The sequence below is a fragment of the Ranitomeya variabilis genome, chromosome 3 (genome assembly GCF_051348905.1).
Source record: "Ranitomeya variabilis isolate aRanVar5 chromosome 3, aRanVar5.hap1, whole genome shotgun sequence".
Classification (NCBI taxonomy): domain Eukaryota; kingdom Metazoa; phylum Chordata; class Amphibia; order Anura; family Dendrobatidae; genus Ranitomeya; species Ranitomeya variabilis.
This window is the reverse complement of record NC_135234.1, coordinates 650,168,941-650,180,418: the sequence shown is the minus strand read 5'-3', so window position 1 is coordinate 650,180,418 and position 11,478 is coordinate 650,168,941.

Here is an 11,478-nt window from a genome sequence, read left to right as displayed (position 1 = left end):
CGGACCCGTTACGTTCCTTTCAATGCCAAGCCTCTGTCAGGATCCCACCCCTGACAGAGACCCTACTGTCTCTTCCTCCACAACACCCTCTGCCACCAGGTGTTGCTTCGTTCAATCCAGTCAGCTTTCTCTCCTAACTTCCTGCCTGACCCCCAGTTTACCCACTATGGTGGGGAGTGGCCTAATGAATAGAACCCTTAGCTCCCCCCCGGAGGCCCAGCTGTGAAATCTATTGGTGTCTGTGATACCTGATCAGATGAACTCCTTCAGTGCCATCGGACGCACCATGGCTCCCCATAGTGGCGGAGCCACAGTACTGCAACGACCAGGACTCTGGGGCGCTGCACATAGGCCACAAACAAATTCTTCTCCAAATTCGAAGACATGAAGAGCATTCACCGTCCTTAAAAGTCTAAGCTTTATTACGACATACAAGTCTTCAGCAGGGGAAAATGTGAACAGTGCACGGACAATGGCCGTTTCGCGCTACCGCGCTTCCATGGGTCCGGGTACGACTTGTATGTTGTAATAAAACTTAGACTTTTAAGGACAGTGAGTGCTCTTCATTTCTTCGTATTTGGATTGTGCATTCTCTTTTCTGGAGTGAGCAACTGTTCCGATTTGGGCGATAAAAAGCACTGAGCTGTTTGATGTGTGAGACTCTTTGGTTTGAATAATGCAGTAGCGCAGATTACCTTTTCTCTTTTACTGAAACAAATACTTCTGTTATTAACGTCATATAGTAAGGGACCTGACTTGAAAAATAGTTTTAGCAACTAGTGTGTAATAAAGACCTGATCCTTGGTCCAAAGAAAAAATCTTTTTTTCTGTGACTAACACGATACAGCACGCCACATTTCAACTTTGAATTTACTGTTTGCAGAGGTGGTGCAGAGTTTAAAATCTAATTTTTGTTGTTAATACTGTGCTCCTACTACACAATCTGAGCAACATGACTGAGAAAAAGTGAGGTCGTGGTGGAAGGGGAATTAGGCTTGGTCTTCAAGGTGGTAATGTTGATGAAAGCACTAGTGAAGCAATGTCACGTCCTATGCGAAAACAACTGACAATTTATGTTACTGGACAGGCCACACCACTACCTTTCTGTGGCAGACGCACGTATGCCTTGTCGTTAATGCCCAGAGAGAGCATGTACTCAATTGGATGGCACGTGCATCTTCAAGTGGCCTCTCCTCCTTTTCCTCCATCTCAACATCAAACCCAGTACAGTCCACAGATGTGGCACCCAAATTCCTCTTGCTTCCCCTGCGTCCCAATTATCTAAACGTTTAACTGACTGCACAGAACCACAGATGGGTGATTCTGAAGAGCTGTTCACACATTTTATGCCATGTTCATCAGAAGTGTACTCAAAAGCTTTGCAGAGTCAAGATGAGGAAATCTGCACCGATGCCCACAATTTTTTTAGCTTGGATCTGGGGCAGGAAGAAGTATGGTCCCAACAGCATCCTGGCCTTAGTCATAAGACTTTAACCCCTTCATGACCCAGCCTATTTTGAGCTTAATGACCTGGCCATTTTTTGCAATTCTGACCAGTGTCCCTTTATGAGGTAATAACTCAGGAACGCTTCAACGGATCCTAGCGGTTCTGAGATTGTTTTTTTTGTGACATATTGGGCTTCATGTTAGTGGTAAATTTAGGTCGATAATTTCTGCGTTTATTTGTGAAAAAAACGGAAATTTGGCGAAAATTTTGAAAATTTTGCAATTTTCACATTTTGAATTTTTATTCTGTTAAACCAGAGAGTTATGTGACACAAAATAGTTAATAAATAACATTTCCCACATGTCTATTTTACATCAGCACAATTTTGGAAACAAAATTTTTTTTTGCTAGGAAGTTATAAGGGTTAAAATTTGACCAGTGATTTCTCATTTTTACAAAAAAATTTACAAAACCATTTTTTTTAGGGACCACCTCACATTTGAAGTCAGTTTGAGGGGTCTATATGGCTGAAAATACCCAAAAGTGATACCATTCTAAAAACTGCACCCCTCAAGGTGCTCAAAACCACATTCAAGAAGTTTATTAACCCTTCAGGTGTTTCACAGCAGCAGAAGCAACATGGAAGGAAAAAATGAACATTTAACTTTTTAGTCACAAAAATGATCTTTTAGCAACAATTTTTTATTTTCCCAAGAGTAAAAGGAGAAACTGGACCACGAACGTTGTTGTCCAATTGGTCCTGAGTACGCTGATACCTCATATGTGGAGGTAAACCACTGTTTGGGCACACGGCAGGGCTTGGAAGGGAAGGAGCGCCATTTGACTTTTTGAATTAAAAATTGGCTCCAATCTTTAGCGGACACCATGTCGCGTTTGGAGAGCCCCCGTGTGCCTAAACATTGGAGCTCCCCCACAAGTCACCCCATTTTGGAAACTAGACGCCCCAAGGAACTTATCTAGATGCATAGTGAGCACTTTAAACCCCAAGGTGCTTCACAAATTGATCCGTAAAAATGAAAAAGTACTTTTTTTCACAAAAAATTCTTTTTGCCTCAATTTTTTCATTTTCTCATGGGCACCAGGATAAAATGGATCCTAAAATTTGTTGGGCAATTTCTCCTGAGTACACCGATACCTCACATGTGGGGGTAAACCACTGTTTGGGCACATGGTAAGGCTCGGAAGGGAAGGAGCACCATTTGACTTTTTGAATGAAAAATTATCTCCATCGTTAGCGGACACCATGTCGTGTTTGAAGAGCCCCTGTGTGCCTAAACATTGGAGCTCCCCCACAACTGACCCCATTTTGGAAACTAGACCGCCCAAGGAACTTATCTGGATGCATAGTGAGCACTTTAAACCCCCAGGTGCTACACAGAAGTTTATAATGCAGAGCCGTGAAAATAAAAAATAATTTTTCTTTCCTCAAAAATGATTTTTAGCCCGGAATTTTTTATTTTCCCAAGGGTAACAGGAGAAATTGGACCCCAAATGTTGTTGTCCAGTTTGTCCTGAGTACGCGGATACTCCATATGTGGGGGTAAACTGTTGTGAACTCTGTTTTCAGGCTCCCTCTTGTGGTCACTGGTGGTATGGTGTGACTTTTGCTTTGGGCTCCCCCTGGTGGCTTTGTTTGTTATCCTGCTGGTCTCTGGCTATCAGCTGGTTCGTTATCCTCTGGGAGGTTCCTATATAGCTCTGTTTTACTTCGACTTGTTGCCGGCTGTCGATGTAATCAGTGCTACTCAGATTCCTTCTGACTACCTTGCTCCCAGTCCATCCAGGACAAGCTAAGTTTTGTTTGCTCATTTTTTGATCAGCAGTGTTTATCATGTTTTCTTGTCCAGCTTGCTAAAATGTGATTCCCTCGCTTGCTGGATGCTCTAGTGGACTGAGTTTCTCCCCACACACCATTAGTTGGTGCGTGGGTTCTTGAAATCTCAGGATGGATATTTTGTAAGGGTTTTTTATTGATCGCATAGACCCCTGCTCTATTTTCTGCTTTCTAGTACTAGTGGGCCTCTTTTGCTGAATCTGATTTCATCCCTACGTATGTGCCTTCTTCTTACTTCACCGTTAATATTTGTTGGGGGCTTCTATATCTTTGGGGATAATTTCTCTGGAGGCAAGCGAGGTCTTTCTTTCTCTTTAGGGGTAGCTAGTTCCTCAGGCTGGCTCGAGACGTCTAGGAATTTTTTAGGCACGTTCACCGGCTACCTCTAGTTGTGTTGGATAGGTTCAGATTTGCGATCAGTCCAGTTACCATCTCCCTAGAGCTTGTCCTTAGTTTATTCACTTGCTGGTCTATTCGTGATCCTGTTATGACCCCAATGGCAGAGGGTCTCAAAAGTAAATACCAAGTCTGCAAACACAAAAAACCAGCTCATAGGGCAGTGGTAACTGGGCTAACCGTATATCTAATCCTAGCACCACAAATAGCAGCAGCCGGGGAACGTGCCTACGTTGGTTCTAGACGTCTCGCGCCAGCTGGAGAACTAACTAACCCTAGAAGGGAAAAGATAGACCTTTCTTGCCTCCAGAGAAAAGACCCCAAAAGTTGGATACAAGCCCCCAACAAATAATAACGGTGAGGTAAGAAGAAAAGACAAACGTAAGAATGAACTAGATATTTAGCAAAGAGAGGCCCACTGACTAATAGCAGAATATAGTAAGATGACTTATACGGTCAGCAAAAACCCTATCAAAATTTCCACGCTGGATATTCAAGAACCCCCGAACCATCTAACAGCCCGGGGGGAGAATACCAGCCCCCTAGAGCTTCCAGCAAAATCAGGAATCACATTTAGTACAAGCTGGACAAGAAATAAGAGCAATGCAAATAACCAAAAAACAAAGACGCAGGACTTAGCTTAATTTTGCAAGAACCAGGACCAGCAGACAGGAGCAAACAGAAAGGAACTGATTACAACGATGCCAGGCACCAGACTGAGAATTCAGGAAGTTTATATAGCAACACCCCTGGACTAACGACCCAGGTGGGTGCCAAACTGAGGAAAGACAATCCCAGATGTTATGGTTTCCAATGGCAAGGAAACATCAGAAGCATAGAATAAACGGACAAGCTCTCGGGTGATGGAAACTAGAGCTGACCGCGATGCTAAACCTACACACCACACTAGAAGTAGCCAGGGGGCATTCCTGCGTTGTCTCTAGATGCCGCGCGCCAGCCGGAGAACTAACTACCCCTGGTAGAAGAAAACACAGTCCTGGCTTGCCTCCAGAGAATGTCCCCACAGGAGATAGCAGCCCCCCACATATAATAACGGTGAGAGCAGATGAAAAGACACACGTAGTATGAAAGCAGATTTAGCACAGAGAGGCCCGCTAACTAAATAGCAGAAAGATACAACAGAGGACTTCGCGGTCAGCTGCAAAACCCTTCAAAACACCATCCTGAAATTACCTTAACTCATGTGACAACTCATGCCACTGGAGTGGTAATTTCAGCCCAACAAGAGCTTCCAGCTGCAGAGATTCACATAAGTGCAAACTGGACAAAACATACAAAAATAGACTTAAGGACTAAAGTGTCCAACTTAGCTGAGCAGAAAACTGGGAGCAGGAACATGCAACAGAATCACTCTGGATACATTGATGGCCAGCATTAGAATGACTGAGGAGCAAGGTTAAATAGGATACTCCCACATCCTGATAGGAACAGGTGAACTGAGAAGGCAAAGCTTGCAGGACACCAGTACCACAAGAGACCACCGGGGGAGCCCACGAACCGAATCACAACAGTACCCCCCCCTTAAGGAGGGGGCACCGAACCCTCACAAGAACCACCAGGGCGATCTGGATGAGCCCAATGAAAGGCACGGACCAAATCAGAAGCATGAACATCAGAAGCTGTAACCCAAGAATTATCCTCTTGACCGTAGCCCTTCCATTTCACCAGATATTGAAGTCTCCGTCTGGAAACACGGGAGTCCAAGATTTTCTCCACCACGTACTCCAATTCACCCTCAACCAGCACAGGAGCAGGAGGCTCAACAGAAGGCACAAGTGGTACCTCATACCTCCGCAATAATGACCAATGGAAGACATTATGGATAGCAAAGGATGCTGGGAGGTCCAAACGAAAAGACACAGGGTTAAGAATTTCCAAAATCTTATAAGGACCGATGAACCGAGGCTTAAACTTAGGAGAAGAGACCCTCATAGGGACAAAACGGGAGGACAACCACACCAAGTCCCCAACACGAAGACGAGGACCAACACGACGATGGCGATTAGCAAAACGTTGAGTCCTCTCCTGGGACCACTCCAAATTGTCCACCACCTGCCCCCAAATACGATGCAACCTATCCACCATGGTATCCACTCCAGGACAATCCGAAGACTCCACCTGACCAGATGAAAAACGAGGATGGAACCCTGAATTGCAAAAGAAAGGGGAGACCAAAGTGGCAGAACTGGCCCGATTATTAAGGGCAAACTCAGCCAACGGCAAAAAGGAGACCCAGTCATCCTGATCAGCAGACACGAAACACCTCAAATAAGTCTCCAAGGTCTGATTAGTACGTTCCGTCTGGCCATTTGTCTGGGGATGAAATGCAGACGAAAAAGACAAATCAATGCCCATCCTGGCACAAAACGCCCGCCAAAATCTGGACACAAACTGGGATCCCCTGTCGGAATCGATATTCTCCGGAATACCATGCAGCCGAACCACATTCTGAAAAAACAGGGGCACCAACTCAGATGAGGAAGGCAGCTTGGGCAAGGGCACCAAATGAACCATCTTAGAAAAGCGGTCACACACCACCCAAATGACGGACATCTTCTGAGAAACAGGGAGATCAGAAATAAAATCCATAGAGATGTGTGTCCAAGGCTTCTTAGGAACAGGCAAGGGCAACAACAACCCACTAGCCCGAGAACAACAAGGCTTGGCCCGAGCACAAACATCGCAAGACTGCACAAAAGTACGCACGTCCCGAGACAGGCAAAGGCCACCAGAAGGACCTAGCCACCAAATCTCTGGTACCAAAAATTCCCGGATGACCTGCCAACGCAGAAGAATGAACCTCCGAGATGACTCTATTGGTCCACTCATCCGGCACAAACAATCTACCAGGCGGACAACGATCAGGCCGATCCGCCTGAAACTCTTGTAAAGCACGTCGCAGGTCTGGGAAGACAGCAGACAATATCACCCCATCCTTAAGTATACCCGTAGGTTTAGAATCACCAGGGGAATCAGGTTCAAAACTCCTAGAAAGGGCATCCGCCTTCACATTCTTAGTACCTGGCAGATACGAAACCACAAAATTAAACCGGGAGAAAAACAACGACCAGCGCGCCTGTCTAGGATTCAGACGTCTGGCCGACTCAAGATAAATCAAATTTTTGTGATCAGTCAAGACCACCACCTGATGTTTAGCACCCTCAAGCCAATGACGCCACTCCTCGAATGCCCACTTCATCGCCAAAAGCTCCCGATTACCGACATCATAATTTCGCTCGGCGGGCGAAAATTTTCGAGAAAAGAACGCACAAGGTCTCATCACTGAACAATCTGAACTTTTCTGCGACAAAACCGCCCCCGCTCCGATCTCGGAAGCATCAACTTCCACCTGAAAAGGAAGAGAAACATCAGGCTGGCACAACACCGGAGCAGAAGAAAAACGGCGCTTAAGCTCCCGAAAGGCCTCCACAGCAGCAGGAGACCAATCTGCAACATCAGCACCCTTTTTAGTCAAATCAGTCAAAGGCCTGACAACGCTAGAAAAAACAGTTATGAATCGACGATAAAAGTTAGCAAAGCCCAAAAATTTCTGAAGGCCCTTAAGAGAAGTCGGTTGCGTCCAGTCACAAATAGCCCGAACCTTCACAGGATCCATCTCAATAGAAGAGGGGGAAAAAATGTACCCCAAAAAAGAAATCTTCTGAACCCCAAAAACACACTTTGAACCTTTAACAAACAGAGAATTGGTCCGCAAAACCTGAAAAACCCTCCTAACTTGTTGAACATGAGATTCCCAGTCATCCGAAAAAATCAAGATATCGTCCAAATACACAATCATAAATTTATCCAGATATTCACGGAAAATATTGTGCATAAAAGACTGAAAGACCGAAGGGGCATTTGACAGACCAAAAGGCATCACCAAATACTCAAAATGGCCCTCGGGCGTATTAAATGCGGTTTTCCACTCATCCCCCTGCTTAATTCGCACCAAATTATACGCACCGCGAAGATCAATCTTAGAGAACCACTTCGCCCCCTCAATGCGAGCAAATAAATCTGTCAGCAATGGCAAAGGATACTGATACTTGACTGTGATCTTATTCAAGAGTCTATAATCAATACAAGGTCTCAAAGAACCATCGCTTTTAGCTACGAAAAAGAACCCCGCTCCAAGAGGAGACGAAGAAGGACGAATATGTCCCTTTTCCAAGGACTCCCTAATATACTCTCGCATGGCAGCATGTTCAGGTACAGACAGATTGAATAGACGACCCTTAGGAAATTTACTGCCAGGGATCAAATCTATGGCGCAATCGCAATCTCTGTGAGGAGGAAGAGAATTAAGAGTAGATTCCTCAAAAACCTCACGATAATCAGACAAAAACTCAGGAATTTCAGAGGGAATAGATGAAGCAATGGAGACCAAAGATGTGTCCCCATGATTTCCCTGACATCCCCAGCTTAGTACAGACATTGTTTTCCAGTCAAGGACTGGGTTATGAGTTTGCAACCATGGCAATCCCAGCACCAACACATCATGTAGATTATACAGTACAAGGAAGCGAATCACCTCTTGATGGTCTGGAGTCATACGCATAGTCACTTGTGTCCAGTATTGTGGTTTATTACTAGCCAATGGTGTAGAATCAATACCCTTTAAAGGTATAGGAACTTCCAGAGGCTCTAGATCAAACCCACAGCGCCTGGCAAAGGACCAATCCATAAGACTCAAAGCGGCGCCAGAATCCACATACGCATCCGCAACAATAGAAGATAACGAACAAATTAGAGTTACAGACAAAATAAACTTGGACTGCAAAGTGCCAATAGCAGAGGATTTATCAACTTTCTTTGTTCGTTTAGAGCATGCTGATATAACATGAGTAGAATTTCCACAATAGAAGCACAAATGATTTTTGCGCCTATAAATCTGTCGTTCGCTTCTGGACAGAAAGCTATCACATTGCATACTCTGTGGTGCCTCTTCAGAAGACACCGCCAACTGGTGCACAGGTTTGCGTTCCCGTAAACGCCGATCAATCTGAATTGCCATTGTCATGGACTCATTCAGACCAGTAGGCGCAGGAAACCCCACCATGACGTCTTTTACAGCATCAGAGAGACCTTCTCTGAAAATTGCCGCCAGAGCGCACTCATTCCACTGAGTAAGCACAGACCATTTTCGAAATTTTTGGCAATATATTTCGGCTTCATCTTGCCCCTGAGAGAGGGCTATTAGGGCTTTCTCAGCCTGAATCTCCAAATTTGGTTCCTCATAAAGCAACCCCAAAGCCAGAAAAAACGCATCCACATTGAGCAACGCAGGATCCCCTGGTGCCAATGAAAATGCCCAATTTTGGGGGTCACCCCGCAGTAAAGAAATAACAATTTTTACTTGCTGGGCAGGATCTCCAGCAGAATGAGATCTCAGCGAAAGAAACAATTTACAATTGTATTTAAAATTTAGAAAACAAGATCGATCTCCAGAAAAAAACTCCGGTATAGGAATTTTAGGTTCAGACCGAGGAGCATGTAACAAAAAATCTTGTATATTCTGAACTTTAGAGGCAAGATTATTCAAATTGGTAGCCAGACTCTGGGGATCCATATTTCAACAGATAAAGTCTGAGCCATTCAGGGGTTAAGAGGAGAGGAAAACAGGAGACTGCAATTAGAGCTGGAGTGCAACTTCAGAGGAAGGGAAAAAAAAAAAAAAAAAAAGGTTTCACACAGTTCCTTTTCTCTCCTGCTTCAGCCTATAGATTAAACATTTTGGCTGGCCATACTGTTATGGTTTCCAATGGCAAGGAAACATCAGAAGCATAGAATAAACGGACAAGCTCTCGGGTGATGGAAACTAGAGCTGACCGCGATGCTAAACCTACACACCACACTAGAAGTAGCCAGGGGTCATTCCTGCGTTGTCTCTAGATGCCGCGCGCCAGCCGGAGAACTAACTACCCCTGGTAGAAGAAAACACAGTCCTGGCTTGCCTCCAGAGAATGTCCCCACAGGAGATAGCAGCCCCCCACATATAATAACGGTGAGAGCAGATGAAAAGACACACGTAGTATGAAAGCAGATTTAGCACAGAGAGGCCCGCTAACTAAATAGCAGAAAGATACAACAGAGGACTTCGCGGTCAGCTGCAAAACCCTTCAAAACACCATCCTGAAATTACCTTAACTCATGTGACAACTCATGCCACTGGAGTGGTAATTTCAGCCCAACAAGAGCTTCCAGCTGCAGAGATTCACATAAGTGCAAACTGGACAAAACATACAAAAATAGACTTAAGGACTAAAGTGTCCAACTTAGCTGAGCAGAAAACTGGGAGCAGGAACATGCAACAGAATCACTCTGGATACATTGATGGCCAGCATTAGAATGACTGAGGAGCAAGGTTAAATAGGATACTCCCACATCCTGATAGGAACAGGTGAACTGAGAAGGCAAAGCTTGCAGGACACCAGTACCACAAGAGACCACCGGGGGAGCCCACGAACCGAATCACAACACCCAGAGTCATATCACTAGTGACCACAAGAGGGAGCCAAAAAAGTCTAATTCACAACAGTACCCCCCCTTTAAGGAGGGGTCACCGAACCCTCACCAAGACCACCAGGGCGATCAGGATGAGCAGCGTGAAAGGCACAAACTAAATCGGCCGCATGCACATCAGAGGCAACCACCCAGGAATTATCCTCCTGACCATAGCCCTTCCACTTGACCAGATACTGAAGCCTCCGCCTGGAGAGACGAGAATCCAAGATCTTCTCCACCACGTACTCCAACTCGCCCTCAACCAACACCGGAGCAGGAGGCTCAACAGAAGGAACCACAGGTACAACGTACCGCCGCAACAAAGACCTATGGAACACGTTGTGAATGGCAAACGACACCGGAAGATCCAAGCGAAAGGACACAGGATTAAGGATTTCCAATATCTTGTAAGGACCGATGAAGCGAGGCTTAAATTTAGGAGAGGAGACCTTCATAGGAACAAATCGAGAAGACAGCCATACCAAATCCCCAACACGAAGTCGGGGACCCACACCGCGGCGGCGGTTGGCAAAACGCTGAGCCTTCTCCTGTGACAACTTTAAGTTGTCCACCACATGATTCCAAATCTGCTGCAACCTATCCACCATGGAATCTACCCCAGGACAGTCAGAAGGCTCCACATGTCCCGAGGAAAAACGAGGATGGAAACCAGAGTTGCAGAAAAATGGCGAAACCAAGGTAGCGGAACTAGCCCGATTATTAAGGGCAAACTCAGCCAACGGCAAGAAGGTCACCCAATCATCCTGATCTGCAGAAACAAAACACCTCAAATAAGCCTCCAGAGTCTGATTAGTTCGCTCCGTTTGTCCATTAGTCTGAGGATGAAAGGCAAACGAAAACGACAAATCAATGCCCATCTTAGCACAAAAGGATCGCCAGAACCTGGAAACAAACTGGGATCCTCTGTCAGACACAATATTCTCAGGAATGCCGTGTAAACGAACCACATTCTGAAAGAACAAAGGAACCAGATCGGAAGAGGAAGGCAGCTTAGGCAAAGATACCAAATGGACCATCTTGGAAAAGCGATCACATACCACCCAGATGACAGACATGCCCTGAGACACCGGAAGATCTGAAATGAAATCCATGGAAATGTGTGTCCAAGGCCTCTTCGGGACAGGCAAGGGCAAGAGCAACCCGCTGGCACGAGAACAGCAAGGCTTAGCTCAAGCACAAGTCCCACAGGACTGCACAAATGACCGCACATCCCGTGACAAGGAAGGCCACC